Genomic DNA, 22,905 nt, shown 5'->3' with positions numbered 1-22,905 from the left:
TCCGGGGAAAAAAAAAAGGGGGAGGGGGGTGGAAAAAAGGGTGCAACGCGAGGACTTCACAGGGGGTCACCCATCCTAGTACTACTCTCGCCCAAGCACGGTTAACTGCGGAGTTCTGATGGGATCCGGTGCATTAGTGCTGGTATGATCGCACCCGAAAATTAACCGCGACTTTATTGTTTTAAGCAGTAGACGGGGAAAAAAATGAAATTGAATGGAACAGGATAATCAGGAAATGGTTTAAAAGGGAGAAGTTTGTCGAAAAGGAGGCGAAGGCGATTGAATGGGCTAAAAATCGGAAAGGTTGACCGGGGAAAAAAAAAATGGAGGGGCGGTGGAAAAAGGGGTGCAACACGAGGACTTCCTAGGGGGTCACCCATCCTAGTACTACTCTCGCCCAAGCACGCTTAACTGCGGAGTTCCGATGGAATCCGGTGCATTAGTGCTGGTATGATCGCACCCGAAGATTAACCGCGACTTTATTGTTTTAAGCAGTAGATGGGGAAAAAAATGAAATTGAATGAAACAGGATATTCTGGAAATGGTTTAAAAGGGGGAAGTTTGTCGAAAAGTAGGCGAAGGCGATTGAATGGGCTAAAAATCAGACAGGCTGTCCGGGGAAAAAAAAAAGGGGAGGGGGGGTGGAAAATGGGGTGCAACACAAGGACTTCCCAGGGGGTCACCCATCCTAGTACTACTCTCGCCCAAGCACGCTTAACTGCGGAGTTCTTATGGGATCCGGTGCATTAGTCCTGGTATGATCGCACCCGAAGATTAACCGCGACTTTATTGTTTTAGGAAGAAGACGGGGAAAAAAATGAAATTGAATGGAACAGGATAATCTGGAAATGGTTTAAAAGGGAGAAGTTTGTCGAAAATGAGGCGAAGGCCATTGAATGGGCTAAAAATCGGACAGGCTGTCCGGGGAAAAAAAAAAAGGGGGAGGGGTGTGGAAAAAGGGGTGCAACACGAGGACTTCCCAGGGGGTCACCCATCCTAGTACTACTCTCGCCCAAGGACGCTTAACTGCGGAGTTCTGATGGGATCCGGTGCATTAGTGCTGGTATGATCGCACCCGAAGATTAACCGCGACTTTATTGTTTTAAGCAGAAGACGGGGAAAAAAATGAAATTGAATGGAATAGGATAATCTGGAAATGGTTTAAAAGGGAGAAGTTTGTCGAAAAGGAGGCGAAGGCGATTGAATGGGCTAAAAATCGGACAGGCTGTCCGGGGAAAAAAAAAAGGGGAGGGGGGTGGAAAAAGGGGTGCAACAAGAGGACTTCACAGGGGGTCACCCATCCTAGTACTACTCTTGCCCAAGCACGCTTAACTGCGGAGTTCCGTTGGGATCCGGTGCATTAGTGCTGGTATGATCGCACCCGAACATTAACCGCGACTTTATTGTTTAAAGCAGTAGACGGGGAAAAAAATGAAATTGAATGGAACAGGATAATCAGGAAATGGTTTGAAAGGGAGAAGTTTTTCGAAAAGGAGGCGAGGGCGATTAAATGGGCTAAAAATCGGACAGGCTGACCGGGGAAAAAAAAAAGGGAGGGGCGGTGGAAAAAGGGGTGCAACACGAGGATTTCCCAGGGGGTCACCCATCCTAGTACTACTCTCGCCCAAGCACGCTTAACTGCGGAGTTCTAATGGGATCCGGTGCATTAGTGCTGGTACGATCGCACCCGAAGATTAACCGCGACTTTATTGTTTTAAGCAGTAGACGGGAAAAAAAATGAAATTGAATGGAACAGGATAATCTGGAAATGGTTTCAAAGGGGGATGTTTGTCGAAAAGGGGGCGAAGGCGATTGAATGGGCTAAAAATCGGACAGGCTGTCCGAGGAAAAAAAAAGGGGAGGGGGGGTGGAAAAAGGGGTGCAACACGAGGACTTCAGAGGGGGTCACCCATCCTAGTACTACTCTCGCCCAAGCACGCTTAACTGCGGAGTTCTGATGGGATCCGGTGCATTAGTGCTGGTATGATCGCACCCGAAGATTAACCGCGACTTTATTGTTTTAACAAGAAGACGGGAAAAAAATGAAATTGAATGGAACAGGATAATCTGGAAATGGTTTGAAGGGGAGAAGTTTGTCGAAAAGGAGGCGAAGGCGATTGAATGGGCTAAAAATCGGACAGGCTGTCCGGGGAAAAAAAAAAAGGGGAGGGGGGGTGGAAAAAGGGGTGCAACACGAGCACTTCCCAGGGGGTCACCCATCCTAGTACTAGTCTCGCCCAAGCACGCTTAACTGCGGAGTTCTGATGGGATCCGGTGCATTAGTGCTGGTATGATCGCACCTGAAGATTACCCGCGACTTTATTGTTTTAACAAGAAGACGGGGAAAAAAATGAAATTGAATGGAACAGGATAATCTGGAAATGGTTTAAAAGGGAGAAGTTTGTCGAAAAGGAGGCGAAGGCGATTGAATGGGCTAAAAATCGGACAGGCTATCCGGGGAAAAAAAAAAAAGGGGAGGGGTGTGGAAAAAGGGGTGCAACACGAGGACTTCCCAGGGGGTCACCCATCCTTGTACTACTCTCGCCCAAGCACGCTTAACTGCGGAGTTCTGATGGGATCCGGTGCATTAGTGCTGGTATGATCGCACCTGAAGATTAACCGCGACTTTATTGTTTTAAGCAGAAGACGGGGAAAAAAATGAAATTGAATGCAACAGGATAATCTGGAAATGGTTTAAAAGAGAGAAGTTTGTCGAAAAGGAGGCGAAGGCGATTGAATGGGCTACAAATCGGACAGGTTGTCCGGGGAAAAAAAAAAAAGGGAGGGGGGTGGAAAAAGGGGTGCAACACGAGGACTTCACAGGGGGTCACCCATCCTAGTACTACTCTCGCCCAAGCACGCTTAACTGCGGAGTTCTGATGGGATCCGGTTCATTAGTGCAGGTATGATCGCACCCGAAGATTAACCGCGACTTTATTGTTTTAAGCAGTAGACGGGGAAAAAAATGAAATTGAATCGAACAGGATAATCTGGAATTGGTTTAAAAGGGGGAAGTTTGTGGAAAAGGAGGCGAAGGCGATTGAATGGGCTAAAAATCGGACAGGCTGTCCGGGGGAAAAAAAAAGGGGAGGGGCGTGGAAAAAGGGGTGCAACACGAGGACTTCCCAGGGGGTCAACCGTCCTAGTACTACTCTCGCCCAAGCACGCTTAACTGCGGAGTTCTGATGGGATCCGATGCATTAGTGCTGGTATGATCGCACCCGAAGATTAACCGCGACTTTATTCTTTTAAGTAGTAGACGGGGAAAAAAATGAAATTGAATGGAACAGGATAATCTGGAAATGGTTTAAAAGGGAGAAGTTTGTCGAAAATGAGGCGAAGGCGATTGAATGGGCTAAAAATCGGACAGGCTGTCCGGGAAAAAAAAAAAGGGGAGGGGGGTGGAAAAAGGGGTGCAACACGAGGACTTCCCAGGGGGTCACCCATCCTAGTACTACTCTCGCCCAAGCACGCTTAACTGCGGAGTTCTGTTGGGATCCGGTGCATTAGTGCTGGTATGATCGCACCCGAAGATTAACCGCGACTTTATTGTTTTAAGCAGTAGGTGGGGAAAAAAATGAAATTGAATGGAACAGGATAATCTGGAAATGGTTTAAAAGGGAGAATTTTGTCGAAAAGGAGACGAAGGCGATTGAAAGGGCTAAAAATCGGACAAGCTGACCGGGGAAAAAAAAAAGGGAGGGGCGGTGGAAAAGGGGTGCAACACGAGGACTTCCTAGGAGGTCACCCATCCTAGTACTACTCTCGCCCAAGCATGCTTAACTGCGGAGTTCTGATGGGATCCGGGGCATTAGTGCTGGTACGATCGCACCCGAAGATTAACCGCGACTTTATTGTTTTAAGCAGTAGACGGGGAAAAAAATGAAATTGAATGGAACAGGATAATCTGGAAATGGTTTAAAAGGGAGAAGTTTGTCGAAAAGGAGGCGAAGGCGATTGAATGGGCTAAAAATCGGGCAGGCTGTCCGGGGAAAAAAAACAAGGAAGGGGGGGTGGAAAAAGGGGTGCAACACGAGGACTTCCCAGGGGGTCACCCATCCTAGTACTACTCTCGCCCAAGCACGCTTAACTGCGGTGCATTAGTGCTGGTATGATCGCACCCGAAGATTAACCACAACTTTATTGTTTTAAGCAGTAGACGGGAAAAAAAATGAAATTGAATGGAACAGGATAATCTGGAAATGGTTTAAAAGGGAGAAGTTTGTCGAAAAGGAGGCGAAGGCGACTGAATGGGCTAAAAATCGGGCAGGCTGTCCGGGGAAAAAAAAAGGGGGAGGGGCGGTGGAAAAAGGGGTGCAACACGAGGACTTCACAGGGGATCACCCATCCTAGTACTACTCTCGCCCAAGCACGCTTAACTGCGGAGTTCTGATGGGATCCGGTGCATTAGTGCTGGTATGATCGCACCCGAAGATTAACCGCGCCTTAATTGTTTTAAGCAGTAAACGGGGAAACAAATAAAATTGAATGGAACAGGATAATCTGGAAATGGTTTAAAAGGGAGAAGTTTGTCGAAAAGGAGGCGAAGGCAATTGAATGGGCTAAAAATCGGACAGGCTGTCCGGGGAAAAAAAAAAGGGGAGGGGGGGTGGAAAACGGGGTGCAACACGAGGACTTCCCAGGGGGTCACCCATCCTAGTACTACTCTCGCCCAAGGACGCTTAACTGCGGAGTTCTGATGGGATACGGTGCATTAGTGCTGTTATGATCGCACCCGAAGATTAACCGCGACTTTATTGTTTTATGCCGTACACGGGGAAAAAAATGAAATTGAATGGAACAGGATAATCTGGAAATGGTTTAAATGGGAGAAGTTTGTCGAAAAGGAGGCGAAGGCGATTGAATGGGCTAAAAATCGGACAGGCTGTCCGGGGAAAAAAAAAAAGGGGAGGGGGGGTTGGAAAAAGGGGTGCAACACGAGGACTTCCCAGGGCGTCACCCATCCAAGTACTACTCTCGGCCGAGCACGCTTAACTGCGGAGTTCTGATGGGATCTGGTGCATTAGTGCTGGTAAGATCGCACCCGAAGATTAACCGCGACTTTATTGTTTTAAGCTGTAGACGGGGAAAAAAATGAAATTGAATGGAATAGGATAATCTGGCAATGGTTCAAAAGGGAGAAGTTTGTCGAAAAGGAGGCGAAGACGATTAAATGGGCTAAAAATCGGACAGGCTGTCCGGGGAAAAAAAAAAGGGGGAGGGGGGTGGAAAAAGGGGTGCAACACGAGGACTTCTTAGGGGGTCACCCATCCTAGTACTACTCTCGCCCAAGCACGCTTAACTGCGGAGTTCTGATGGAATCCGGTGCATTAGTGCTGGTACGATCGCACCCAAAGATTAACCGCGACTTTATTGTTTTAAGCAGTAGACGGGGAAAAAAATGAAATTGAATGGAACAGGATATTCTGGAAATGGTTTAAAAGGGGGAAGTTTGTCGAAAAGGAGGCGAAGGCGATTGAATGGGCTAAAAATCGGACAGGCTGTCCGGGGAAAAAAAAAAGGGGAGGGGGGTGGAAAAAGGGGTGCAACACAAGGACTTCCCAGGGGGTCACCCATCCTAGTACTACTCTCGCCCAAGCAGGCTTAACTACGGAGTTCTGATGGGATCCGGTGCATTAGTCCTGGTATGATCGCACCCGAAGATTAACCGCGACTTTATTGTTTTAAGAAGAAGACGGGGAAAAAAATGAAATTGAATGGAACAGGATAATCAGGAAATGGTTTAAAATGGAGAAGTTTGTCGAAAAGGAGGCGAAGGCAATTGAATGTGCTAAAAATCGGACAGGCTGTCCGGGGAAAAAAAAAAGGGGGAGGGGTGTGGAAAAAGGGGTGCAACACGAGGACTTCCCAGGGGGTCACCCATCCTAGTACTACTCTCGCCCAAGCACGCTTGACTGCGGAGTTCTGATGGGATCCGGTGCATTAGTGCTTGTATGATCGCACCCGAAGATTAACCGCGACTTTATTGTTTTAAGCTGAAGACGGGGAAAAAAATGAAATTGAATGGAACAGGATAATCTGGAAATGGTTTAAAAGGGAGAAGTTTGTCGAAAAGGAGGCGAAGGCGATTGAATGGGCTAAAAATCGGACAGGCTGTCCGGGGAAAAAAAAAAGGGGAGGGGGGTGGAAAAAGGGGTGCAACACGAGGACTTCACAGGGGGTCACCCATCCTAGTACTACTCTCGCCCAAGCACGCTTAACTGCGGAGTTCTGATGGGATCCGGTGAATTAGTGCAGGTATGATCGTACCCGAAGATTAACCGCGACTTTATTGTTTTAAGTAGTAGAGGGGGAAAAAAATGAAATTGAATGGAACAGGATAATCTGAAAATGGTTTAAAAGGGAGAAGTTTGTGGAAAATGAGGCGAACGCGATTGAATGGGCTAAAAATCGGACAGGCTGTCCGGGGGAAAAAAAAAGGGGGTGAGGGGTGGAAAAAGGGGTGCAACACGAGGACTTCCCCGGGGGTCACCCATCCAAGTACTACTCTCGCCCAAGCACGCTTAACTGCGGAGTTCTGATGGGATTCGGTGCATTAGTGCTGGTATAATCGCACCCGAAGATTAACCGCGACTTTATTGTTTTAAGCAGTAGACGGGGAAAAAAATGAAATCGAATGGAACAGGATAATCTGGAAATGGTTTAAAAGGGGGAAGTTTGTCGAAAAGGAGGCGAAGGCGATTGAATGGGCTAAAAATCGGACAGGATGTCCGGGGAAACAAAAAAAAGGGGAGGGGGTGGAAAAAGGGGTGCAACACGAGGACTTCCCAGGGGGTCAACCGTCCTAGTACTACTCTCGCCCAAGCACGCTTAACTGCGGAGTTCCGTTGGGATCCGGTGCATTAGTGCTGGTATGATCGCACCCGAAGATTAACCGCGACTTTATTGTTTAAAGCAGTAGACGGGGAAAAAAATGAAATTGAATGGAACAGGATAATCAGGAAATGGTTTGAAAGGGAGAAGTTTTTCGAAAAGTAGGCGAAGGCGATTGAATGGGCTAAAAATCGGACAGGCTGACCGGGGAAAAAAAAAAGGGAGGGGCGGTGGAAAAAGGGGTGCAAGACGAGGATTTCCCAGGGGGTCACCCATCCTAGTACTACTCTCGCCCAAGCACGCTTAACTGCGGAGTTCTGATGGGATCCGGTGCATTAGTGCTGGTACGATCGCACCCGAAGATTAACCGCGACTTTATTGTTTTAAGCAGTAGACGGGGAAAAAAATGAAATTGAATGGAGCAAGATAATCTGGAAATCGTTTAAAAGGGGGAAGTTTGTCGAAAAGGAGGCGAAGGCGATTGAATGGGCTAAAAATCGGACAGGCTGACCGGGGAAAAAAAAAAGGGAGGGGCGGTGGAAAAAGGGGTGCAAGACGAGGATTTCCCAGGGGGTCACCCATCCTAGTACTACTCTCGCCCAAGCACGCTTAACTGCGGAGTTCTGATGGGATCCGGTGCATTAGTGTTGGTACGATCGCACCAGAAGATTAACCGCGACTTTATTGTTTTAAGCAGTAGACGGGGAAAAAAATGAAATTGAATGGAGCAAGATAATCTGGAAATCATTTAAAAGGGGGAAGTTTGTCGAAAAGGAGGCGAAGGCGATTGAATGGGCTAAAAATCGGACAGGCTGTCCGAGGAAAAAAAAAAAAGGGAGGGGGGTGGAAAAAGGGGTGCAACACGAGGACTTCAGAGGGGGTCACCCATCCTAGTACTACTCTCGCGCAAGCACGCTGAACTGCAGAGTTCTGATGGGATCCGGTGCATTAGTGCTGGTATGATCGCACCCGAAGATTAACCGCGACTTTATTGTTTTAACAAGAAGACGGGGAAAAAAATGAAATTGAATGGAACAGGATAATCTGGAAATGGTTTAAAAGGGAGAAGTTTGTCGAAAAGGAGGCGAAGGCGATTGAATGGGCTAAAAATCGGACAGGCTGTCCGGGGAAAAAAAAAAAAGGAGAGGGGGGGTGGAAAAAGGGGTGCAACACGAGGACTTCCCCGGGGGTCAACCGTCCTAGTACTACTCTCGCCCAAGCACGCTTAACTGCGGAGTTCTGATGGGATCCGGTGCATTAGTGCTGGTATGATCGCACCCGAAGATTAACCGCGACTTTATTGTTTTAACAAGAAGACGGGGAAAAAAATGAAATTGAATGGAACAGAATAATCTGGAAATGGTTTAAAAGGGAGAAGTTTGTCGAAAAGGAGGCGAAGGCGATTGAATGGGCTAAAAATCGGACAGGCTGTCCGGGGAAAAAAAAAAGGGGGAGGGGGGGTGGAAAAAGGGGTGCAACACGCGGACTTCCCAGGGGGTCAACCGTCCTAGTACTACTCTCGCCCAAGCACGCTTAACTGCGGAGTTCTGATGGGATCCGGTGCATTAGTGCTGGTATGATCGCACCCGAAGATTAACCGCGACTTTATTGTTTTAACAAGAAGACGGGGAAAAAAATGAAATTGAATGGAACAGGATAATCTGGAAATGGTTTAAAAGGGAGAAGTTTGTCGAAAAGGAGACGAAGGCGATTGAATGGGCTAAAAATCGGACAGGCTGTCCGGCGAAAAAAAAAAAGGGGAGGGGTGTGGAAAAAGGGGTGCAACACGAGGACTTCCCAGGGGGTCACCCATCCTAGTACTACTCTCGCCCAAGCACGCTTAACTGCGGAGTTCTGATGGGATCCGGTGCATTAGTGCTGGTATGATCACACCCGAAGATTAACCGCGACTTTATTGTTTTAAGCAGAAGACGGGGAAAAAAATGAAATTGAATGGAACAGGATAATCTGGAAATGGTTTAAAAGGGAGAAGTTTGTCGAAAAGGAGGCGAAGGCGATTGAATGGGCTAAAAATCGGACAGGTTGTCCGGGGAAAAAAAAAAAAGGGGGGGGGGGTGGAAAAAGGGGTGCAACAGGAGGACTTCACAGGGGGTCACCCATCCAAGTACTACTCTCGCCCAAGCACGCTTAACTGCGGAGTTCTGATGGGATTCGGTGCATTAGTGCTGGTATAATCGCACCCGAAGATTAACCGCGACTTTATTGTTTTAAGCAGCAGACGGGGAAAAAAATTAAATCGAATGGAACAGGATAATCTGGAAATGGTTTAAAAGGGGGAAGTTTGTCGAAAAGGAGGCGAAGGCGATTGAATGGGCAAAAAATCGGACAGGATGTCCGGGGAAAAAAAAAAGGGGGAGGGGGGGTGGAAAAGGGGGTGCAACACGAGGACTTCCCAGGGGGTCAACCGTCCTAGTACTACTCTCGCCCAAGCACGCTTAACTGCGGAGTTCCGTTGGGATCCGGTGCATTAGTGCTGGTAAGATCGCACCCGAAGATTAACCGCGACTTTATTGTTTAAAGCAGTAGACGGGGAAAAAAATGAAATTGAATGGAACAGGATAATCAGGAAATGGTTTGAAAGGGAGAAGTTTTTCGAAAAGGAGGCGAAGGCGATTGAATGGGCTAAAAATCGGACAAGCTGACCGGGGAAAAAAAAAAGGGAGGGGCGGTGGAAAAAGGGGTGCAAGACGAGGATTTCCCAGGGGGTCACCCATCCTAGTACTACTCTCGCCCAAGCACGCTTAACTGCGGAGTTCTGATGGGATCCGGTGCATTAGTGCTGGTACGATCGCACCCGAAGATTAACCGCGACTTTATTGTTTTAAGCAGTAGACGGGGAAAAAAATGAAATTGAATGGAGCAAGATAATCTGGAAATCGTTTAAAAGGGGGAAGTTTGTCGAAAAGGAGGCGAAGGCGATTGAATGGGCTAAAAATCGGACAGGCTGTCCGAGGAAAAAAAAAAAGGGGAGGGGGGGTGGAAAAAGGGGTGCAACACGAGGACTTCAGAGGGGGTCACCCATCCTAGTACTACTCTCGCCCAAGCACGCTTAACTGCAGAGTTCTGATGGGATCCGGTGCATTAGTGCTGGTATGATCGCACCCGAAGATTAACCGCGACTTTATTGTTTTAACAAGAAGACGGGGAAAAAAATGAAATTGAATGGAACAGGATAATATGGAAATGGTTTAAAAGGGAGAAGTTTGTCGAAAAGGAGGCGAAGGAGATTGAATGGGCTAAAAATCGGACAGGCTGTCCGGGGAAAAAAAAAAAAGGGGAGGGGGGGTGGAAAAAGGGGTGCAACACGAGGACTTCCCAGGGGGTCAACCGTCCTAGTACTACTCTCGCCCAAGCACGCTTAACTGCGGAGTTCTGATGGGATCCGGTGCATTAGTGCTGGTATGATCGCACCAGAAGATTAACCGCGACTTTATTGTTTTAACAAGAAGACGGGGAAAAAAATGAAATTGGATGGAACAGGATAATCTGGAAATGGTTTAAAAGGGAGAAGTTTGTCGAAAAGGAGGCGAAGGCGATTGAATGGGCTAAAAATCGGACAGGCTGTCTGGGGAAAAAAAAAAGGGGGAGGGGGGGTGGAAAAAGGGGTGCAACACGAGGACTTCCCAGGGGGTCAACCGTCCTAGTACTACTCTCGCCCAAGCACGCTTAACTGCGGAGTTCTGATGGGATCCGGTGCATTAGTGCTGGTATGATCGCACCCGAAGATTAACCGCGACTTTATTGTTTTAACAAGAAGACGGGGAAAAAAATGAAATTGAATGGAACAGGATAATCTGGAAATGGTTTAAAAGGGAGAAGTTTGTCGAAAAGGAGGCGAAGGCGATTGAATGGGCTAAAAATCGGACAGGCTGTCCGGCGAAAAAAAAAAAGGGGAGGGGTGTGGAAAAAGGGGTGCAACACGAGGACTTCCCAGGGGGTCACCCATCCTAGTACTACTCTCGCCCAAGCACGCTTAACTGCGGAGTTCTGATGGGATCCGGTGCATTAGTGCTGGTATGATCGCACCCGAAGATTAACCGCGACTTTATTGTTTTAAGCAGAAGACGGGGAAAAAAATGAAATTAAATGGAACAGGATAATCTGGAAATGGTTTAAAAGGGAGAAGTTTGTCGAAAAGGAGGCGAAGGCGATTGAATGGGCTAAAAATCGGACAGGTTGTCCGGGGAAAAAAAAAAGGGGAGGGGGGTGGAAAAAGGGGTGCAACAGGAGGACTTCACAGGGGGTCACCCATCCTAGTACTACTCTCGCCCAAGCACGCTTAACTACGGAGTTCTGATGGGATCGGGTTCGTTAGTGCAGGTATGATCGCACCCGAAGATTAACCGCGACTTTATTGTTTTAAGCAGTAGACGGGGAAAAAAATGAAATTGAATCGAACAGGATAATCTGGAAATGGTTTAAAAGGGGGAAGTTTGTCGAAAATGAGGCGAAGGCGATTGAATGGGCTAAAAATCGGACAGGCTGTCCGGGGAAAAAAAAAAAGGGGAGGGGGGGTGGAAAAAGGGGTGCAACACGAGGACTTCCCAGGGGGTCAACCGTCCTAGTACTACTCTCGCCCAAGCACGCTTAACTGCGGAGTTCTGATGGGATCCGGTCCATTAGTGCTGGTATGATCGCACCCGAAAATTAACCGCGACTTTATTGTTTTAAGCAGTAGACGGGGAAAAAAATGAAATTGAATGGAACAGGATAATCTGGAAATGGTTTAAAAGGGAGAAGTTTGTCGAAAAGGAGGCGAAGGCGATTGAATGGGCTAAAAATCGGACAGGCTGTCCGGGGAAAAAAAAAAAGGGGAGGGGGGTGGAAAAAGGGGTGCAACACGAGGACATCCCAGGGGGTCACCCATCCTAGTACTACTCTCGCCCAAGCACGCTTAACTGCGGAGTTCTGATGGGATCCGGTGCATTAGTGCTGGTAAGATCGCACCCAAAGATTGACCGCGATTTTATTGTTTTAAGTAGTAGACGGGGAAAAAAATGAAATTGAATGGAACAGGATAATCTGGAAATGGTTTAAAAGGGAGAAGTTTGTCGAAAAGGAGGCGAAGGCGATTGAATGGGCTAAAAATTGGACAGGCTGTACGAGGAAAAAAAAAAGGGGAGGGGTGGAAAAAGGGGTGCAACACGATGACTTCACAGGGGGTCACCCGTCCTAGTACTACTCTCGCCCAAGCACGCTTAACTGCGGAGTTTTGATGGGATCCGGTGCAATAGTGTTGGTATGATCGCAACCGAAGATTAACCGCGACTTTATTGTTTTAAGCAGTAGACGGGGAAAAAAATGAAATTGAATGGAGCAGGATAATCTGGAAATGGTTTAAAAGGGAGAAGTTTGTCGAAAAGGAGGCGAAGGCGATTGAATGGGCTAAAAATCGGACAGGCTGTCCGGGGAAAAAAAAAAGGGGGAGGGGGGGTGGAAAAAGGGGTGCAACACGAGGACTTCCCCGGGGGTGACCCATCCTAGTACTACTCTCGCCCAAGCACGCTTAACGGCGGAGTTCTGATGGGATCCGGTGCATTAGTGCTGGTATGATCGCACCCGAAGATTAACCGCGACTTTATTGTTTTAAGCAGTAGACGGGGAAAAAAATGAAATTGAATGGAACAGGATAATCTGGAAATGGTTTAAAAGGGAGAAGTTTGTCGAAAAGGAGGCGAAGGCGATTGAATGGGCTAAAAATCGGACAGGCTGTCCGGGGAAAAAAAAAAGGTGGAGTGGGGTGGAAAACGGGGTGCAACACGAGGACTTCCCAGGGGGTCAACCGTCCCAGTACTACTCTCGCCCAAGCACGCTTAACTGCGGAGTTCTGATGGGATCCGGTGCATTAGTGCTGGTATGATCGCACCCGAAAATTAACCGCGACTTTATTGTTTGAAGCAGTAGACGAGGAAAAAAGTGAAATTGAAGGGAACAGGATAATCTGGAAATGGTTTAAAAGGGAGAAGTTTGTCGAAAAGGAGACGAAGGCGATTGAATGGGCTAAAAATCGGACAGGCTGTCCGGGGAAAAGAAAAAAGGGGAGGGGGGGTGGAAAAAGGGGTGCAACACGAGGACATCCCAGGAGGTCACACATCCTAGTACTACTCCCGCCCAAGCACGCTTAACTGCGGAGTTCTGATGGGATCCGGTGCATTAGTGCTGGTAAGATCGCACCCGAAGATTAACAGCGACTTTATTGTTTTAAGCCTTAGACGGGGAAAAAAATGAAATTGAATGGAACAGGAAAATCTGGAAATGGTTTAAAAGGGAGAAGTTTGTCGAGAAGGAGGCGAAGACGATTGAATGGGCTAAAAATCGGACAGGCTGTCCGAGGAAAAAAAAAAAGGGGAGGGGGGGTGGAAAAAGGGGTGCAACACGAGGACTTCAGAGGGCGTCACCCATCCTGGTACTACTCTCACCCAAGCACGCTTAACTGCGGAGTTCTGACGGGATCCGGTGCATTAGTGCTGGTATGATCGCACCCGAAGATTAACCGCGACTTTATTGTTTTAAGCAGTAGACGGGGAAAAAAATGAAATTGAATGGAACAGGACAATCTAGAAATGGTTTAAAAGGGAGAAGTTTGTCGAAAAGGAGGCGAAGGCGGTTGAATGGGCTAAAAATCGGACAGGCTGTCCGGGGAAAAAAAAAAAAGGGAGGGGGGTGGAAAAAGGGGTGCAACACGAGGACTTCCCAGGGGGTCAACCATCCTAGTACTACTCTCGCCCAAGCACGCATAACTGCGGAGTTCTGATGGGATCCGATGCATTAGTGCTGGTATGATCGCACCCGAAAATTAACCGCGACTTTATTGTTTGAAGCAGTAGACGGGGAAAAAAATGAAATTGAATGGAACAGGATAATCTGGAAATGGTTTAAAAGGGAGAAGTTTGTCGAAAAGGAGACGATGGCGATTGAATGGGCTAAAAATCGGACAGGCAGTCCGGGGAAAAGAAAAAAGGGGAGGGGGGTGGAAAAAGGGGTGCAACACGAGGACATCCCAGGGGGTCACACATCCTAGTACTACTCCCGCCCTAGCACGCTTAACTGCGGAGTTCTGATGGGATCCGGTGCATTAGTGCTGGTAAGATCGCACCCGAAGATTAACCGCGACTTTTTTGGTTTAAGCAGTAGACGGGGAAAAAAATGAAATTGAATGGAACAGGAAAATCTGGAAATGGTTTAAAAGAGAGAATTTTGTCGAAAAGGAGGCGAAGGCGATTGAATGGGATAAAAATCGGACAGGCTGTCCGAGGAAAAAAAAAAAGGGGAGTGGGGGTGGAAAAAGGGGTGCAACACGAGGACTTCAGAGGGGGTCACCCATCCTAGTACTACTCTCGCCCAAGCACGCTTAACTGCGGAGTTCAGATGGGATCCGGTGCATTAGTGCTGGTATGATCGCACCCGAAGATTAACCGCGACTTTATTGTTTTAAGCAGTAGACGGGGAAAAAAATGAAATTGAGTGGAACAGGATAATCTGGAAATGGTTTAAAAGGGAGAAGTTTGTCGAAAAGGAGGCGAAGGCGATTGAATGGGCTAAAAATCGGACAGGCTGTCCGGGGAAAAAAAAAAAGGGGAGGGGTGTGGAAAAAGGGGTGCAACACGAGGATTTCCCTGGGGGTGACACATCCTAGTTCTACTCTCGGCCAAGCACGCTTAACTGCGGAGTACTGATGGGATCCGGTGCATTAGTGCTGGTATGATCGCACCCGAAGATTAACCGCGACTTTATTGTTTTAAGCAGAAGACGGGGAAAAAAATGAAATTGAATGGAACAGTATAATCTGGAAATGCTTTAAAGGGGAGAAGTTTGTCGATAAGGAGGCGAAGGCGATTGAATGGGCTAAAAATCAGACAGCCTATCCGAGGAAAAAAAAAAGGGGAGGGGGGGTGGAAAAAGGGGTGAAACACGAGGACTTCACAGGGGGTCACCCATCCTAGTACTACTCTCGCCCAAGCACGCTTAACTGCGGAGTTCTGATGGGATCCGGTGCATTAGTGCTGGTATGATCGCACCCGAAGATTAACCGCAACTTTATTGTTTTAAGGAGTAGACGGGGAAAAAAATGAAATTGAATGGAACCGGATAATCTAGAAATAGTTTAAATGGGAGAAGTTTGTCGAAAATGAGGCGAAGGCGATTGAATGGGCTAAAAATCGGACAGGCTGTCCGGGGAAAAAAAAAAGGGGAGGGGGGTGGAAAAAGGGGTGCAACACGAGGACTTCCCAGGGGGTCACCCATCCTAGTACTACTCTCGCCCAAGCACGCTTAACAGCGGAGTTCTGATGGGATCCAGTGCATTAGAGCAGGTATGATCGCACCCGAAGATTAACCGCGACTTTATTGTTTTAAGCAGTAGACGGGGAAAAAAATGAAATTGAATGGAACAGGATAATCTGGAAATGGTTTAAAAGGGAGAAGTTTGTCGAAAAGGAGGCGAAGGCGATTGAATGGGCTAAAAATCGGACAGGCTGTCCGGGGAAAAAAAAAAGGGGAGGGGGGTGGAAAAAGGGGTGCAACACGAGGACATCCCAGGGGGTCACCCATCCTAGTACTACTCTCGCCCAAGCACGCTTAACTGCGGAGTTCTGATGGGATCCGGTGCATTAGTGCTGGGAAGATCGCACCCCAAGATTAACCGCGACTTTTTTGTTTTAAGCAGTAGACGGGGAAAAAAATGAAATTGAATGGAACAGGATAATCTGGAAATGGTTTAAACGGGAGAAGTTTGTCGAAAAGGATGCGAAGGCGATTGAATGGGCTAAAAATCGGACAGGCTGTCCGAGGAAAAAAAAAAGGGGAGGGGTGGAAAAAGGGGTGCAACACGAGGACTTCACTGGGGGTCACCCATCCTAGTACTACTCTCGCCCAAGCACGCTTAACTGCGGAGTTTTGATGGGATCCGGTGCATTAGTGCTGGTATGATCGCACCCGAAGATTAACCGCGACTTTATTGTTTTAAGCAGTAGACGGGGAAAAAAAGGAAATAGAATGGAACAGGATAATCTGGAAATGGTTTAAAAGGGAGAAGTTTGTCGAAAAGGAGGCGAAGGCGATTGAGGGGGCTAAAAATCGGACAAGCTGTCCACGGAAAAAAAAAGGGGAGGGGGCGTGGAAAAAGGGGTGCAACACGAGGACTTCCCAAGGGGTCACCCATCCAAGTACTACTCTCGCCCAAGCACGCTTAACTGCGGAGTTCTGATGGGATACGGTGCATTAGTGCAGGTATGATCGCACCCGAAGATTAACCGCGACTTTATTATTTTAAGCAGTAGACGGGGAAAAAAATGAAATTGAATGGAACAGGATAATCTGAAAATGGTTTAAAAGGGAGAAGTTTGTCGAAAATGAGGCGAAGGCGATTGAATGGGCTAAAAATCGGACAGGCTGTCCGGGGAAAAAAAAAAGGGGGAGGGGGGGTGGAAAAAGGGGTGCAACACGAGCACTTCCCCGGGGGTCACCCATCCTAGTACTACTCTCGCCCAAGCACGCTTAACTGCGGAGTTCTGATGGGATCCGGTGCATTAGTGCTGGTATGATCGCACCCGAAGATTAACCGCGACTTTATTGTTTTAAGCAGTAGACGGGGAGAAAAATGAAATTGAATGGAACAGCATAATCTGGAAATGGTTTAAAAGGGAGAAGTTTGTCGAAAAGGAGGCGAAGGCGATTGAATGGGCTAAAAATCGGACAGGCTGTTCGGGGAAAAAAAAAAGGGGAGGGGGGGTGGAAAAAGGGGTGCAACACGAGGACTTCCCAGGGGGTCAACCGTCCTAGTACTACTCTCGCCCAAGCACGCTTAACTGCGGAGTTCTGATGGGATCCGGTGCATTAGTGCTGGTATGATCGCACCCGAAAATTAACCGCGACTTTATTGTTTTAAGCAGTAGACAGGGAAAAAATGAAATTGAATGGAACAGGATAATCTGGAAATGGTTTAAAAGGGAGAAGTTTGTCGAAAAGGAGGCGAAGGCGATTGAATGGGCTAAAAATCGGACAGCCTGTCTGGGGAAAAGAAAAAAGGGGAGGGAGGGTGGAAAATGGGGTGCAACACGAGGACTTCCCAGGGGGTCACCCATCCTAGTACTACTCTCGCCCAAGCACGCTTAACTGCGGAGTTCTGATGGGATCCGGTGCATTAGTGCTGGTAAGATCGCACCCGAAGATTAACCGCGACTTTATTGTTTTAAGCAGTAGACGGGGAAAAAAATGAAATTTAATGGAACAGGATAACCTGGAAATGGTTTAAAAGGGAGAAGTTTGTGGAAAAGGAGGCGAAGGCGATTGAATGGGCTAAAAATCGGACAGGCAGTCCGGGGAAAAAAAAAAAGGGGAGGGGGGGTGGAAAAAGGAGTGCAACACAAGGACTTCCGAGGGGGTCACCCATCCTAGTACTACTCTCGCCCAAGCACGCTTAACTGCGTAGTTCTGATGGGATCCTGTCCATTAGTGTTGGTACGATCGCACCCGAAGATTAACCGCGACTTTTTTGTTTTAAGCAGTAGACGGGGAAAAAAATGAAATTGAATGGAACAGGATAATATGGAAAGGGTTTAAAAGGGAGAAGTTTGTCGAAAAGGAGGCAAAGGCGATTGAATGGGCTAAAAATAGGACAGGCTGTCCGGGGAAAAAGAAAAAAGGGGAGGGCGGTGGAAAAAGAGGTGCAACACGAGGACTTCCCTGGGGGTCACCCATCCTAGTACTACTCTCCCCCATGCACACTTAACTGCGGAGTTCTGATGGGATCCATTGCATTAGTGCTGGTATGATCGCACCCGAAGATTAACCGCGACTTTATTGTTTTAAGCAGTAGACAGGGAAAAAAATGAAATTGAATGGAACAGGATAATCAGGAAATGGTTTAAAAGGGAGAAGTTTGTCGAAAAGGAGGCGAAGGCGATTGAATGGGCTCAAAATCGGACAGGCTGTCCGGGGAAAAAAAAAAGGGGGGGTGGAAAAAGGGCTGCAACACGAGGACTTCCCAGGGGGTCACCCATCCTAGTACTACTCTCGCCCAAGCATGCTTAATTGTGGAGTTCTGATGGGATCCGGTGCATTAGTGCTGGTATGATCGCACCCGAAGATTAACCGCGATTTATTGTTTTAAGCAGTAGACGGGGAAAAAATGAAATTGAATGGAACAGGATAATCTGGAAATGGTTTAAAAGGGAGAAGTTTGTCGAAAAGGAGGCGAAGGCAATTGAATGCGCTAAAAATCGGACAGGCTGTCCGGGGGAAAAAAAAAAGGGGACGGGGGATAGAAAAAGGGTTGCAACACGAGGACTTCCCAGGGGGTCACCCATCCTAGTACTACTCCCGCCCAAGCACGCTTAACTGCGGAGTTCTGATGGGATCCGGTGCATTAGTGCTGGTATGATCGCACCCAAAGATTAACCGCGACTTTATTGTTTTAAGCAGTAGACGGGGAAAAAAATGAAATTGAATGGAACAGGATAATCTGGAAATGGTTTAAAAGGGAGAAGTTTGTCGAAAAGGAGGCGAAGGCGATTGAATGGGCTAAAAATCGGACAGCCTGTCCGAGGAAAAAAAAAAAGGGGAGGGGGGTGGAAAAAGGGGTGCAACACGAGGACTTCCCAGGGGGTCACCCATCCTAGTACTACTCTCGCCCAAGCACGCTTAACTGCGGAGTTCTGATGGGATCCGGTGCATTAGTGCTGGCATGATCGCACCCGAAGATTAACCGCGACTTTATTGTTTTTAGCAATAGACGCGGAAAGAAATGAAATTGAATGGAACAGGATAATCTGGAAATGGTTTAAAAGGGAGAAGTTTGTCGAAAATGAGGCGAAGGTGATTGAATGGGCTAAAAATCGGACAGGCTGTCCGGGGAAAAAAAAAAGGGGAGGGGGTGGAAAAACTGGTGCAACACGAGGATTTCCCAGGGGGTCACCCATCCTAGTACTACACTCGCCCAAGCACGCTTAACAGCGGAGTTCTGATGGGATCCGGTGCATTAGTGCTGGTATGATCGCACCCGAAGATTAACCGCGACTTTATTGTTTTAAGCAGTAGACAGGGAAAAAAATGAAATTGAACGGAACAGGATAATCTGGAAATGGTTTAAAAGGGAGAAGTTTGTCGAAAAGGAGGCGAAGGCGATTGAATGGGCCTAAAATCGGACAGGCTGTCCGGGGAAAAAAAAAAAGGGGAGGGGGGGTGGAAAAAGGGGTGCAACACGAGGACATCCCAGGGGGTCACACATCCTAGTACTACTCCCGCCCAAGAACGCTTAACTGCGGAGTTCTGATGGGATCCGGTGCATTAGTGCTGGTAAGATCGCACCCGAAGATTAACCGCGACTTTATTGTTTTAAGCAGTAGACGGGGAAAAAAATGAAATTGAATGGAACAGGATAATCTGGAAATGGCTTAAAAGGGAGAAGTTTGTCGAAAAGGGGGAGAAGGCGATTGAATGGGCTAAAAATCGGACAGGCTGTCGGGGGAAAAAAAAATAGGGGAGGGGGGGTGGAAAAAGGGGTGCAACACGAGGACTTCCCAGGGGGTCACCCATCCTAGTACTACTCTCGCCCAAGCACGCGTAACTGCGGAGTTCTGATGGGATCCGGTGCATTAGTGCTGGCATAATCGCACCCGAAGATTAACCGCGACTTTATTGTTTTAAGCAGTAGACGGGAAAAAAAATGAAATTGAACGGAACAGGATAATCTGGGAATGGTTTAAACGGGAGGAGTTTGTCGAAAAGGAGGCGAAGGCGATTGAATGGGCTAAAAATCGGACAGGCTGTCCGGGGAAAAAAAAAGGGGGAGGGGGGGTGGAAAAAGGGGTGCAACACGAGGGCTTCCCAGGGGGTCACCCATCCTAGTACTACTTTCGCCCAAGCACGCTTAACTACGGAGTTCTGATGGGATCCGGTGCATTAGTGCTGGTATGATCGCACCCGAAGATTAACCGCGACTTTATTGTTTTAACAAGAAGACGGGGAAAAAAATGAAATTGAATGGAACAGGATAATCTGGAAATGGTTTAAAAGGGAGACGTTTGTCGAAAAGGAGGCGAAGGCGATTGAATGGGCTAAAAATCGGACAGGCTGTTCGGGGAAAAAAAAAAAGGGAAGGGGGGGTGGAAAAAGGGGTGCAACACGTGGACTTCCCAGGGGGTCACCCATCCTAGTACTACTCTCGCCCAAGCACGCTTAACAGCGGAGTTCTGATGGGATCCGGTGCATTAGTGCTGGTATGATCGCGCCCGAAGATTAACCGCGACTTTATTGTTTTAACCAGTAGACGGGGAAAAAAATGAAATTGAACGGAGCAGGATAATCTGGAAATGGTTTAAAAGGGAGAAGTTTGTCGAAAAGGAGGCGAACGCGATTGAATGGGCTAAAAATCGGACAGGCCGTCCGGGGAAAAAAAAAAGGGAAGGGGGCCAGAAAAAGGGGTGCAACACGAGGACTTCCCAGGGGGTCACCCATCCTAGTACTACTCTCGCCCAAGCACGCTTAACTGTGGAGTTCTGATGGGATCCGGTGCATTAGTGCTGGTATGATCGCACCCGAAGATTAGCCGCGACTTTGTTGTTTTAAGCAGTAGACGGGGAAAAAAATGAAATTGAATGGAACTGGATAATCTGGAAATGGTTTAAAAGGTAGAAGTTTGTCGAAAAGGAGGCGGACGCGATTGAATGGGGTAAAAATCGGACAGGCTGTCCAGTGAAAAAAAAGAGAGGAGAGGGGTGGAAAAAGGGGTGCAACACGAGGACTTCCCAGGGGGTCACCCATCCTAGTACTACTCTTGCCCAAGCACGCTTAACTGCGGAGTTCTGATGGGATCCGGTGCATTAGTGCGGGTATGATCGCACCCAAAGATTAACCGCGACTTTATTGTCTTAAGCAGTAGACGGGGAAAAAAATGAAATTGAATGGAACAGGATAATCTGGAAATGGTTTAAAAGGGAGAAGTTTGTCGAAAAGGAGGCGAAGGCGATTGAATGGGCTAAAAATCGGATAGGCTGTCGGGGGAAAAAAAAATAGGGGAGGGGGGTGGAAAAAGGGGTGCAACACGAGGACTTCCCAGGGGGTCACCCATCGTAGTACTACTCTCGCCCAAGCACGCTTAACTGAGGAGTTCTGATGGGATCCGGTGCATTAGTGCTGGTATGATCGCACTAGAAGATTAACCGCGACTTTATTGTTTTAAGCAGTAGACTGGGAAAAAAAATGAAATTGAATGGAACAGGATAATCTGGAAATGGTTTAAAAGGGAGAAGTTTGTCGAAAAGGAAGCGAAGGCGATTGAATGGGCTAAAAATCGGACAGGCTGTCCTGGGAAAAAAAAAAAGGGAAGGGGGGGTGGAAAAAGGGGTGCAACACGAGGACTTCCCAGGGGGTCACCCATCCTAGTACTACTCTCGCCCAAACACGCTTAACTGCGGAGTTCTGATGGTATCCGGTGCATTAGTGCTGGTATGATCGCACCCGAAGATTGGCCGCGACTTTGTTGTTTTAAGCAGTAGACGGGGAAAAAAATGAAATTGAATGGAACAGGAAAATCTGGAAATGGTTTAAAAGGGAGAAGTTTGTCGAAAAGGAGGCGAACGCGATTGAATGGGCTAAAAATCGGACAGGCTGTCCGGGGAAAAAAAAAAAGGGGGAGGGGGGTGGAAAAAGGGGTGCAACACGAGGACTTCCCAGGGGGTCACCCATCCTAGTACTACTCTCGCCCAAGCACGCTTAACTGCGGAATTCTGATGGGATCTGGTGCATTAGTGCTGGTATGATCGCTCCCGAAGATTAACCGCGACTTTATTGTTTTAAGCAGTAGACGGGGAAAAAAATGAAATTGAATGGAACAAGATAATCTGAAAATGGTTTAAAAGGGAGAAGTTTGTCGAAAAGGAGGCGAAGGCTATTAAATGGGCTAATAATCGGAGAGGCTGTCCGGGGAAAAAAAAAAAGGGGGGGTGGAAAAAGGGGTGCAACACGAGGACTTCCCAGGGGGTCACCCATCCTAGTACTACTCTCGCCCAAGCACGCTTCACTGCGGAGTTCTGAAGGGATCCGGTGCATTAGTGCTGGCATGATCGCACCCGAAGATTAACCGCGACTTTTTTGTTTTTAGCAGTAGACGGGGAAAAAAATGAAATTGAATGGAACAGGATAATCTGAAAATGGTTTAAAAGAGAGAAGTTTGTCGAAAAGGAGGCGAAGGCGATTGAGTGGGCTAAAAATCAGACAGGCTGTCCGGGAAAAAAAAAAGTGAAGGGGGGTGGAAAAAGGGGTGCAACACGAGGACTTCCCAGGGGGTCACCCATCCTAGTACTACTCTCGCCCAAGCACGCTTAACTGCGGAGTTCTGATGGGATCCGGTGCATTAGTGCTGGTATGATCGCACCCAAAGATTAACCGCGACTTTATAGTTTTAAGCAGTAGACGGGGAAAAAAATGAAATTGAATGGAACAGGATGATCTGGAAATGGTTTAAAAGGGAGAAGTTTGTCGAAAAGGAGGCGAAGGCGATTGAATGGGCTAAAAATCGGACAGGCTGTCCGCGGAAAAATAAAAAGGTGAGGGTTGGTGGAAAAAGGGGTGCAACACGAGGACTTCCCAGGGGGTCACCCATCCTTGTACTACTCTCGCCCAAGCACGCTTAACTGCGGAGTTATGATGGGATCCGGTGCATTAGTGCAGGTATGATCGCACCCGAAGATTAACCGCGACTTTATTGTTTTAAGCAGTAGACGGGGAAAAAAATGAAATTGAATGGAACATGATAATCTGGAAATGGTTTAAAAGGGAGAAGTTTGTCGAAAAGGAGGCGAAGGCGATTGAATGGGCTAAAAATCGGACAGGCTGTCCGGGGAAAAAAAAAAGGAGAGGGGGGATGGAAAAAGGGGTGCAACACGAGGACTTCCCAGGGGGTCACCCATCCTAGTACTACTCTCGTCCAAGCACGCTTAACTGCGGAGTTCTAATGGGATCCGGTGCATTAGTGCTGGTATGATCGCACCCGAAGATTAACCGCGACATTATTGTTTTAAGCAGTAGACGGGGAAAAAAATGAAATTGAAT

At 47.7% G+C, this 22,905-nt stretch overlaps 73 non-coding genes and 2 pseudogenes across 73 annotated transcripts; all 75 read right to left on the bottom strand.

Moving 5' to 3' along the window:
* Positions 1–37: 37 nt before the first annotated feature.
* On the bottom strand, positions 38–156 carry LOC145810733 (5S ribosomal RNA). The gene has a single exon (XR_014354289.1). It is a non-coding gene; the product is annotated as a 5S ribosomal RNA (ribosomal RNA).
* Positions 157–343: 187 nt separating this feature from the next.
* Positions 344–462, bottom strand: LOC145810536 (5S ribosomal RNA). The gene has a single exon (XR_014354100.1). It is a non-coding gene; the product is annotated as a 5S ribosomal RNA (ribosomal RNA).
* Positions 463–650: 188 nt separating this feature from the next.
* Positions 651–769, bottom strand: LOC145810560 (5S ribosomal RNA). Its single transcript, XR_014354124.1, has one exon. It is a non-coding gene; the product is annotated as a 5S ribosomal RNA (ribosomal RNA).
* Positions 770–958: 189 nt separating this feature from the next.
* Positions 959–1,077, bottom strand: LOC145809950 (5S ribosomal RNA). Its single transcript, XR_014353517.1, has one exon. It is a non-coding gene; the product is annotated as a 5S ribosomal RNA (ribosomal RNA).
* Positions 1,078–1,264: 187 nt separating this feature from the next.
* LOC145811853 (5S ribosomal RNA) lies at positions 1,265–1,383 on the bottom strand. The gene has a single exon (XR_014355384.1). It is a non-coding gene; the product is annotated as a 5S ribosomal RNA (ribosomal RNA).
* Positions 1,384–1,570: 187 nt separating this feature from the next.
* On the bottom strand, positions 1,571–1,689 carry LOC145809937 (5S ribosomal RNA). Its single transcript, XR_014353504.1, has one exon. It is a non-coding gene; the product is annotated as a 5S ribosomal RNA (ribosomal RNA).
* A 187-nt stretch (positions 1,690–1,876) lies between these two features.
* LOC145810149 (5S ribosomal RNA) lies at positions 1,877–1,995 on the bottom strand. The gene has a single exon (XR_014353715.1). It is a non-coding gene; the product is annotated as a 5S ribosomal RNA (ribosomal RNA).
* A 188-nt stretch (positions 1,996–2,183) lies between these two features.
* Positions 2,184–2,302, bottom strand: LOC145810368 (5S ribosomal RNA). Its single transcript, XR_014353939.1, has one exon. It is a non-coding gene; the product is annotated as a 5S ribosomal RNA (ribosomal RNA).
* A 189-nt stretch (positions 2,303–2,491) lies between these two features.
* Positions 2,492–2,610, bottom strand: LOC145810436 (5S ribosomal RNA). Its single transcript, XR_014354004.1, has one exon. It is a non-coding gene; the product is annotated as a 5S ribosomal RNA (ribosomal RNA).
* Positions 2,611–2,798: 188 nt separating this feature from the next.
* LOC145810601 (5S ribosomal RNA) lies at positions 2,799–2,917 on the bottom strand. The gene has a single exon (XR_014354162.1). It is a non-coding gene; the product is annotated as a 5S ribosomal RNA (ribosomal RNA).
* A 187-nt stretch (positions 2,918–3,104) lies between these two features.
* LOC145810933 (5S ribosomal RNA) lies at positions 3,105–3,223 on the bottom strand. The gene has a single exon (XR_014354484.1). It is a non-coding gene; the product is annotated as a 5S ribosomal RNA (ribosomal RNA).
* A 187-nt stretch (positions 3,224–3,410) lies between these two features.
* Positions 3,411–3,529, bottom strand: LOC145809720 (5S ribosomal RNA). Its single transcript, XR_014353282.1, has one exon. It is a non-coding gene; the product is annotated as a 5S ribosomal RNA (ribosomal RNA).
* Positions 3,530–3,715: 186 nt separating this feature from the next.
* LOC145811233 (5S ribosomal RNA) lies at positions 3,716–3,834 on the bottom strand. Its single transcript, XR_014354778.1, has one exon. It is a non-coding gene; the product is annotated as a 5S ribosomal RNA (ribosomal RNA).
* A 188-nt stretch (positions 3,835–4,022) lies between these two features.
* Positions 4,023–4,123, bottom strand: LOC145812357 (5S ribosomal RNA; annotated as a pseudogene).
* Positions 4,124–4,311: 188 nt separating this feature from the next.
* Positions 4,312–4,430, bottom strand: LOC145810111 (5S ribosomal RNA). The gene has a single exon (XR_014353677.1). It is a non-coding gene; the product is annotated as a 5S ribosomal RNA (ribosomal RNA).
* Positions 4,431–4,618: 188 nt separating this feature from the next.
* LOC145811841 (5S ribosomal RNA) lies at positions 4,619–4,737 on the bottom strand. Its single transcript, XR_014355372.1, has one exon. It is a non-coding gene; the product is annotated as a 5S ribosomal RNA (ribosomal RNA).
* Positions 4,738–4,927: 190 nt separating this feature from the next.
* Positions 4,928–5,046, bottom strand: LOC145811944 (5S ribosomal RNA). Its single transcript, XR_014355473.1, has one exon. It is a non-coding gene; the product is annotated as a 5S ribosomal RNA (ribosomal RNA).
* Positions 5,047–5,234: 188 nt separating this feature from the next.
* Positions 5,235–5,353, bottom strand: LOC145810851 (5S ribosomal RNA). The gene has a single exon (XR_014354406.1). It is a non-coding gene; the product is annotated as a 5S ribosomal RNA (ribosomal RNA).
* Positions 5,354–5,540: 187 nt separating this feature from the next.
* LOC145811059 (5S ribosomal RNA) lies at positions 5,541–5,659 on the bottom strand. The gene has a single exon (XR_014354611.1). It is a non-coding gene; the product is annotated as a 5S ribosomal RNA (ribosomal RNA).
* Positions 5,660–5,847: 188 nt separating this feature from the next.
* LOC145810683 (5S ribosomal RNA) lies at positions 5,848–5,966 on the bottom strand. Its single transcript, XR_014354242.1, has one exon. It is a non-coding gene; the product is annotated as a 5S ribosomal RNA (ribosomal RNA).
* Positions 5,967–6,153: 187 nt separating this feature from the next.
* Positions 6,154–6,272, bottom strand: LOC145811133 (5S ribosomal RNA). Its single transcript, XR_014354683.1, has one exon. It is a non-coding gene; the product is annotated as a 5S ribosomal RNA (ribosomal RNA).
* Positions 6,273–6,460: 188 nt separating this feature from the next.
* LOC145811066 (5S ribosomal RNA) lies at positions 6,461–6,579 on the bottom strand. Its single transcript, XR_014354618.1, has one exon. It is a non-coding gene; the product is annotated as a 5S ribosomal RNA (ribosomal RNA).
* Positions 6,580–6,767: 188 nt separating this feature from the next.
* Positions 6,768–6,886, bottom strand: LOC145811262 (5S ribosomal RNA). The gene has a single exon (XR_014354806.1). It is a non-coding gene; the product is annotated as a 5S ribosomal RNA (ribosomal RNA).
* A 187-nt stretch (positions 6,887–7,073) lies between these two features.
* Positions 7,074–7,192, bottom strand: LOC145810526 (5S ribosomal RNA). The gene has a single exon (XR_014354090.1). It is a non-coding gene; the product is annotated as a 5S ribosomal RNA (ribosomal RNA).
* A 187-nt stretch (positions 7,193–7,379) lies between these two features.
* Positions 7,380–7,498, bottom strand: LOC145811583 (5S ribosomal RNA). Its single transcript, XR_014355122.1, has one exon. It is a non-coding gene; the product is annotated as a 5S ribosomal RNA (ribosomal RNA).
* A 188-nt stretch (positions 7,499–7,686) lies between these two features.
* Positions 7,687–7,805, bottom strand: LOC145812028 (5S ribosomal RNA). The gene has a single exon (XR_014355555.1). It is a non-coding gene; the product is annotated as a 5S ribosomal RNA (ribosomal RNA).
* Positions 7,806–7,995: 190 nt separating this feature from the next.
* Positions 7,996–8,114, bottom strand: LOC145810834 (5S ribosomal RNA). Its single transcript, XR_014354389.1, has one exon. It is a non-coding gene; the product is annotated as a 5S ribosomal RNA (ribosomal RNA).
* A 189-nt stretch (positions 8,115–8,303) lies between these two features.
* Positions 8,304–8,422, bottom strand: LOC145810517 (5S ribosomal RNA). The gene has a single exon (XR_014354081.1). It is a non-coding gene; the product is annotated as a 5S ribosomal RNA (ribosomal RNA).
* A 188-nt stretch (positions 8,423–8,610) lies between these two features.
* On the bottom strand, positions 8,611–8,729 carry LOC145809131 (5S ribosomal RNA). Its single transcript, XR_014352625.1, has one exon. It is a non-coding gene; the product is annotated as a 5S ribosomal RNA (ribosomal RNA).
* A 189-nt stretch (positions 8,730–8,918) lies between these two features.
* Positions 8,919–9,037, bottom strand: LOC145811822 (5S ribosomal RNA). The gene has a single exon (XR_014355353.1). It is a non-coding gene; the product is annotated as a 5S ribosomal RNA (ribosomal RNA).
* A 189-nt stretch (positions 9,038–9,226) lies between these two features.
* On the bottom strand, positions 9,227–9,345 carry LOC145811606 (5S ribosomal RNA). The gene has a single exon (XR_014355145.1). It is a non-coding gene; the product is annotated as a 5S ribosomal RNA (ribosomal RNA).
* A 187-nt stretch (positions 9,346–9,532) lies between these two features.
* Positions 9,533–9,651, bottom strand: LOC145810525 (5S ribosomal RNA). The gene has a single exon (XR_014354089.1). It is a non-coding gene; the product is annotated as a 5S ribosomal RNA (ribosomal RNA).
* Positions 9,652–9,840: 189 nt separating this feature from the next.
* LOC145810719 (5S ribosomal RNA) lies at positions 9,841–9,959 on the bottom strand. The gene has a single exon (XR_014354276.1). It is a non-coding gene; the product is annotated as a 5S ribosomal RNA (ribosomal RNA).
* Positions 9,960–10,149: 190 nt separating this feature from the next.
* LOC145810793 (5S ribosomal RNA) lies at positions 10,150–10,268 on the bottom strand. Its single transcript, XR_014354348.1, has one exon. It is a non-coding gene; the product is annotated as a 5S ribosomal RNA (ribosomal RNA).
* A 189-nt stretch (positions 10,269–10,457) lies between these two features.
* On the bottom strand, positions 10,458–10,576 carry LOC145810298 (5S ribosomal RNA). Its single transcript, XR_014353874.1, has one exon. It is a non-coding gene; the product is annotated as a 5S ribosomal RNA (ribosomal RNA).
* A 188-nt stretch (positions 10,577–10,764) lies between these two features.
* Positions 10,765–10,883, bottom strand: LOC145812650 (5S ribosomal RNA). Its single transcript, XR_014356087.1, has one exon. It is a non-coding gene; the product is annotated as a 5S ribosomal RNA (ribosomal RNA).
* Positions 10,884–11,070: 187 nt separating this feature from the next.
* LOC145812072 (5S ribosomal RNA) lies at positions 11,071–11,189 on the bottom strand. Its single transcript, XR_014355597.1, has one exon. It is a non-coding gene; the product is annotated as a 5S ribosomal RNA (ribosomal RNA).
* A 189-nt stretch (positions 11,190–11,378) lies between these two features.
* LOC145811231 (5S ribosomal RNA) lies at positions 11,379–11,497 on the bottom strand. Its single transcript, XR_014354776.1, has one exon. It is a non-coding gene; the product is annotated as a 5S ribosomal RNA (ribosomal RNA).
* Positions 11,498–11,685: 188 nt separating this feature from the next.
* On the bottom strand, positions 11,686–11,804 carry LOC145810736 (5S ribosomal RNA). Its single transcript, XR_014354292.1, has one exon. It is a non-coding gene; the product is annotated as a 5S ribosomal RNA (ribosomal RNA).
* Positions 11,805–11,989: 185 nt separating this feature from the next.
* LOC145812260 (5S ribosomal RNA) lies at positions 11,990–12,108 on the bottom strand. The gene has a single exon (XR_014355790.1). It is a non-coding gene; the product is annotated as a 5S ribosomal RNA (ribosomal RNA).
* A 189-nt stretch (positions 12,109–12,297) lies between these two features.
* Positions 12,298–12,416, bottom strand: LOC145810745 (5S ribosomal RNA). Its single transcript, XR_014354301.1, has one exon. It is a non-coding gene; the product is annotated as a 5S ribosomal RNA (ribosomal RNA).
* Positions 12,417–12,604: 188 nt separating this feature from the next.
* Positions 12,605–12,723, bottom strand: LOC145810377 (5S ribosomal RNA). Its single transcript, XR_014353947.1, has one exon. It is a non-coding gene; the product is annotated as a 5S ribosomal RNA (ribosomal RNA).
* A 189-nt stretch (positions 12,724–12,912) lies between these two features.
* LOC145811540 (5S ribosomal RNA) lies at positions 12,913–13,031 on the bottom strand. Its single transcript, XR_014355080.1, has one exon. It is a non-coding gene; the product is annotated as a 5S ribosomal RNA (ribosomal RNA).
* A 189-nt stretch (positions 13,032–13,220) lies between these two features.
* Positions 13,221–13,339, bottom strand: LOC145811895 (5S ribosomal RNA). Its single transcript, XR_014355426.1, has one exon. It is a non-coding gene; the product is annotated as a 5S ribosomal RNA (ribosomal RNA).
* A 188-nt stretch (positions 13,340–13,527) lies between these two features.
* LOC145811221 (5S ribosomal RNA) lies at positions 13,528–13,646 on the bottom strand. The gene has a single exon (XR_014354767.1). It is a non-coding gene; the product is annotated as a 5S ribosomal RNA (ribosomal RNA).
* Positions 13,647–13,834: 188 nt separating this feature from the next.
* LOC145811652 (5S ribosomal RNA) lies at positions 13,835–13,953 on the bottom strand. The gene has a single exon (XR_014355189.1). It is a non-coding gene; the product is annotated as a 5S ribosomal RNA (ribosomal RNA).
* Positions 13,954–14,142: 189 nt separating this feature from the next.
* On the bottom strand, positions 14,143–14,261 carry LOC145810190 (5S ribosomal RNA). The gene has a single exon (XR_014353761.1). It is a non-coding gene; the product is annotated as a 5S ribosomal RNA (ribosomal RNA).
* Positions 14,262–14,449: 188 nt separating this feature from the next.
* Positions 14,450–14,568, bottom strand: LOC145812303 (5S ribosomal RNA). Its single transcript, XR_014355840.1, has one exon. It is a non-coding gene; the product is annotated as a 5S ribosomal RNA (ribosomal RNA).
* A 188-nt stretch (positions 14,569–14,756) lies between these two features.
* On the bottom strand, positions 14,757–14,875 carry LOC145810631 (5S ribosomal RNA). The gene has a single exon (XR_014354192.1). It is a non-coding gene; the product is annotated as a 5S ribosomal RNA (ribosomal RNA).
* A 187-nt stretch (positions 14,876–15,062) lies between these two features.
* LOC145810969 (5S ribosomal RNA) lies at positions 15,063–15,181 on the bottom strand. Its single transcript, XR_014354520.1, has one exon. It is a non-coding gene; the product is annotated as a 5S ribosomal RNA (ribosomal RNA).
* A 187-nt stretch (positions 15,182–15,368) lies between these two features.
* Positions 15,369–15,487, bottom strand: LOC145811251 (5S ribosomal RNA). Its single transcript, XR_014354796.1, has one exon. It is a non-coding gene; the product is annotated as a 5S ribosomal RNA (ribosomal RNA).
* Positions 15,488–15,672: 185 nt separating this feature from the next.
* Positions 15,673–15,791, bottom strand: LOC145810962 (5S ribosomal RNA). Its single transcript, XR_014354513.1, has one exon. It is a non-coding gene; the product is annotated as a 5S ribosomal RNA (ribosomal RNA).
* Positions 15,792–15,978: 187 nt separating this feature from the next.
* On the bottom strand, positions 15,979–16,097 carry LOC145810825 (5S ribosomal RNA). The gene has a single exon (XR_014354380.1). It is a non-coding gene; the product is annotated as a 5S ribosomal RNA (ribosomal RNA).
* A 189-nt stretch (positions 16,098–16,286) lies between these two features.
* On the bottom strand, positions 16,287–16,405 carry LOC145809985 (5S ribosomal RNA). The gene has a single exon (XR_014353552.1). It is a non-coding gene; the product is annotated as a 5S ribosomal RNA (ribosomal RNA).
* Positions 16,406–16,593: 188 nt separating this feature from the next.
* Positions 16,594–16,712, bottom strand: LOC145810296 (5S ribosomal RNA). Its single transcript, XR_014353872.1, has one exon. It is a non-coding gene; the product is annotated as a 5S ribosomal RNA (ribosomal RNA).
* Positions 16,713–16,900: 188 nt separating this feature from the next.
* LOC145809463 (5S ribosomal RNA) lies at positions 16,901–17,019 on the bottom strand. The gene has a single exon (XR_014353016.1). It is a non-coding gene; the product is annotated as a 5S ribosomal RNA (ribosomal RNA).
* A 189-nt stretch (positions 17,020–17,208) lies between these two features.
* On the bottom strand, positions 17,209–17,327 carry LOC145812334 (5S ribosomal RNA; annotated as a pseudogene).
* A 189-nt stretch (positions 17,328–17,516) lies between these two features.
* Positions 17,517–17,635, bottom strand: LOC145812102 (5S ribosomal RNA). The gene has a single exon (XR_014355627.1). It is a non-coding gene; the product is annotated as a 5S ribosomal RNA (ribosomal RNA).
* A 183-nt stretch (positions 17,636–17,818) lies between these two features.
* Positions 17,819–17,937, bottom strand: LOC145811596 (5S ribosomal RNA). The gene has a single exon (XR_014355135.1). It is a non-coding gene; the product is annotated as a 5S ribosomal RNA (ribosomal RNA).
* A 187-nt stretch (positions 17,938–18,124) lies between these two features.
* LOC145809623 (5S ribosomal RNA) lies at positions 18,125–18,243 on the bottom strand. The gene has a single exon (XR_014353184.1). It is a non-coding gene; the product is annotated as a 5S ribosomal RNA (ribosomal RNA).
* A 188-nt stretch (positions 18,244–18,431) lies between these two features.
* LOC145809318 (5S ribosomal RNA) lies at positions 18,432–18,550 on the bottom strand. The gene has a single exon (XR_014352842.1). It is a non-coding gene; the product is annotated as a 5S ribosomal RNA (ribosomal RNA).
* Positions 18,551–18,736: 186 nt separating this feature from the next.
* LOC145811197 (5S ribosomal RNA) lies at positions 18,737–18,855 on the bottom strand. Its single transcript, XR_014354744.1, has one exon. It is a non-coding gene; the product is annotated as a 5S ribosomal RNA (ribosomal RNA).
* Positions 18,856–19,044: 189 nt separating this feature from the next.
* On the bottom strand, positions 19,045–19,163 carry LOC145812003 (5S ribosomal RNA). The gene has a single exon (XR_014355529.1). It is a non-coding gene; the product is annotated as a 5S ribosomal RNA (ribosomal RNA).
* Positions 19,164–19,352: 189 nt separating this feature from the next.
* LOC145810886 (5S ribosomal RNA) lies at positions 19,353–19,471 on the bottom strand. Its single transcript, XR_014354440.1, has one exon. It is a non-coding gene; the product is annotated as a 5S ribosomal RNA (ribosomal RNA).
* Positions 19,472–19,659: 188 nt separating this feature from the next.
* Positions 19,660–19,778, bottom strand: LOC145809951 (5S ribosomal RNA). The gene has a single exon (XR_014353518.1). It is a non-coding gene; the product is annotated as a 5S ribosomal RNA (ribosomal RNA).
* Positions 19,779–19,967: 189 nt separating this feature from the next.
* Positions 19,968–20,086, bottom strand: LOC145810497 (5S ribosomal RNA). Its single transcript, XR_014354063.1, has one exon. It is a non-coding gene; the product is annotated as a 5S ribosomal RNA (ribosomal RNA).
* Positions 20,087–20,273: 187 nt separating this feature from the next.
* On the bottom strand, positions 20,274–20,392 carry LOC145809495 (5S ribosomal RNA). Its single transcript, XR_014353054.1, has one exon. It is a non-coding gene; the product is annotated as a 5S ribosomal RNA (ribosomal RNA).
* A 187-nt stretch (positions 20,393–20,579) lies between these two features.
* Positions 20,580–20,698, bottom strand: LOC145810107 (5S ribosomal RNA). The gene has a single exon (XR_014353673.1). It is a non-coding gene; the product is annotated as a 5S ribosomal RNA (ribosomal RNA).
* A 188-nt stretch (positions 20,699–20,886) lies between these two features.
* Positions 20,887–21,005, bottom strand: LOC145811175 (5S ribosomal RNA). Its single transcript, XR_014354724.1, has one exon. It is a non-coding gene; the product is annotated as a 5S ribosomal RNA (ribosomal RNA).
* A 190-nt stretch (positions 21,006–21,195) lies between these two features.
* Positions 21,196–21,314, bottom strand: LOC145810887 (5S ribosomal RNA). The gene has a single exon (XR_014354441.1). It is a non-coding gene; the product is annotated as a 5S ribosomal RNA (ribosomal RNA).
* Positions 21,315–21,503: 189 nt separating this feature from the next.
* On the bottom strand, positions 21,504–21,622 carry LOC145810840 (5S ribosomal RNA). The gene has a single exon (XR_014354395.1). It is a non-coding gene; the product is annotated as a 5S ribosomal RNA (ribosomal RNA).
* A 184-nt stretch (positions 21,623–21,806) lies between these two features.
* Positions 21,807–21,925, bottom strand: LOC145810583 (5S ribosomal RNA). The gene has a single exon (XR_014354145.1). It is a non-coding gene; the product is annotated as a 5S ribosomal RNA (ribosomal RNA).
* Positions 21,926–22,111: 186 nt separating this feature from the next.
* On the bottom strand, positions 22,112–22,230 carry LOC145812549 (5S ribosomal RNA). The gene has a single exon (XR_014355991.1). It is a non-coding gene; the product is annotated as a 5S ribosomal RNA (ribosomal RNA).
* Positions 22,231–22,419: 189 nt separating this feature from the next.
* LOC145811321 (5S ribosomal RNA) lies at positions 22,420–22,538 on the bottom strand. Its single transcript, XR_014354865.1, has one exon. It is a non-coding gene; the product is annotated as a 5S ribosomal RNA (ribosomal RNA).
* A 188-nt stretch (positions 22,539–22,726) lies between these two features.
* On the bottom strand, positions 22,727–22,845 carry LOC145809581 (5S ribosomal RNA). Its single transcript, XR_014353142.1, has one exon. It is a non-coding gene; the product is annotated as a 5S ribosomal RNA (ribosomal RNA).
* Positions 22,846–22,905: the final 60 nt, after the last annotated feature.

This window comes from Camellia sinensis, chromosome 14 (genome assembly GCF_055761805.1).
Source record: "Camellia sinensis isolate YWXY chromosome 14, ASM5576180v1, whole genome shotgun sequence".
In the NCBI taxonomy this organism is placed as follows: Eukaryota; Viridiplantae; Streptophyta; class Magnoliopsida; order Ericales; family Theaceae; genus Camellia; species Camellia sinensis.
The sequence above is the reverse complement of the archived record's forward strand: the minus strand, read 5'-3'. Positions and strand labels throughout refer to the sequence as shown.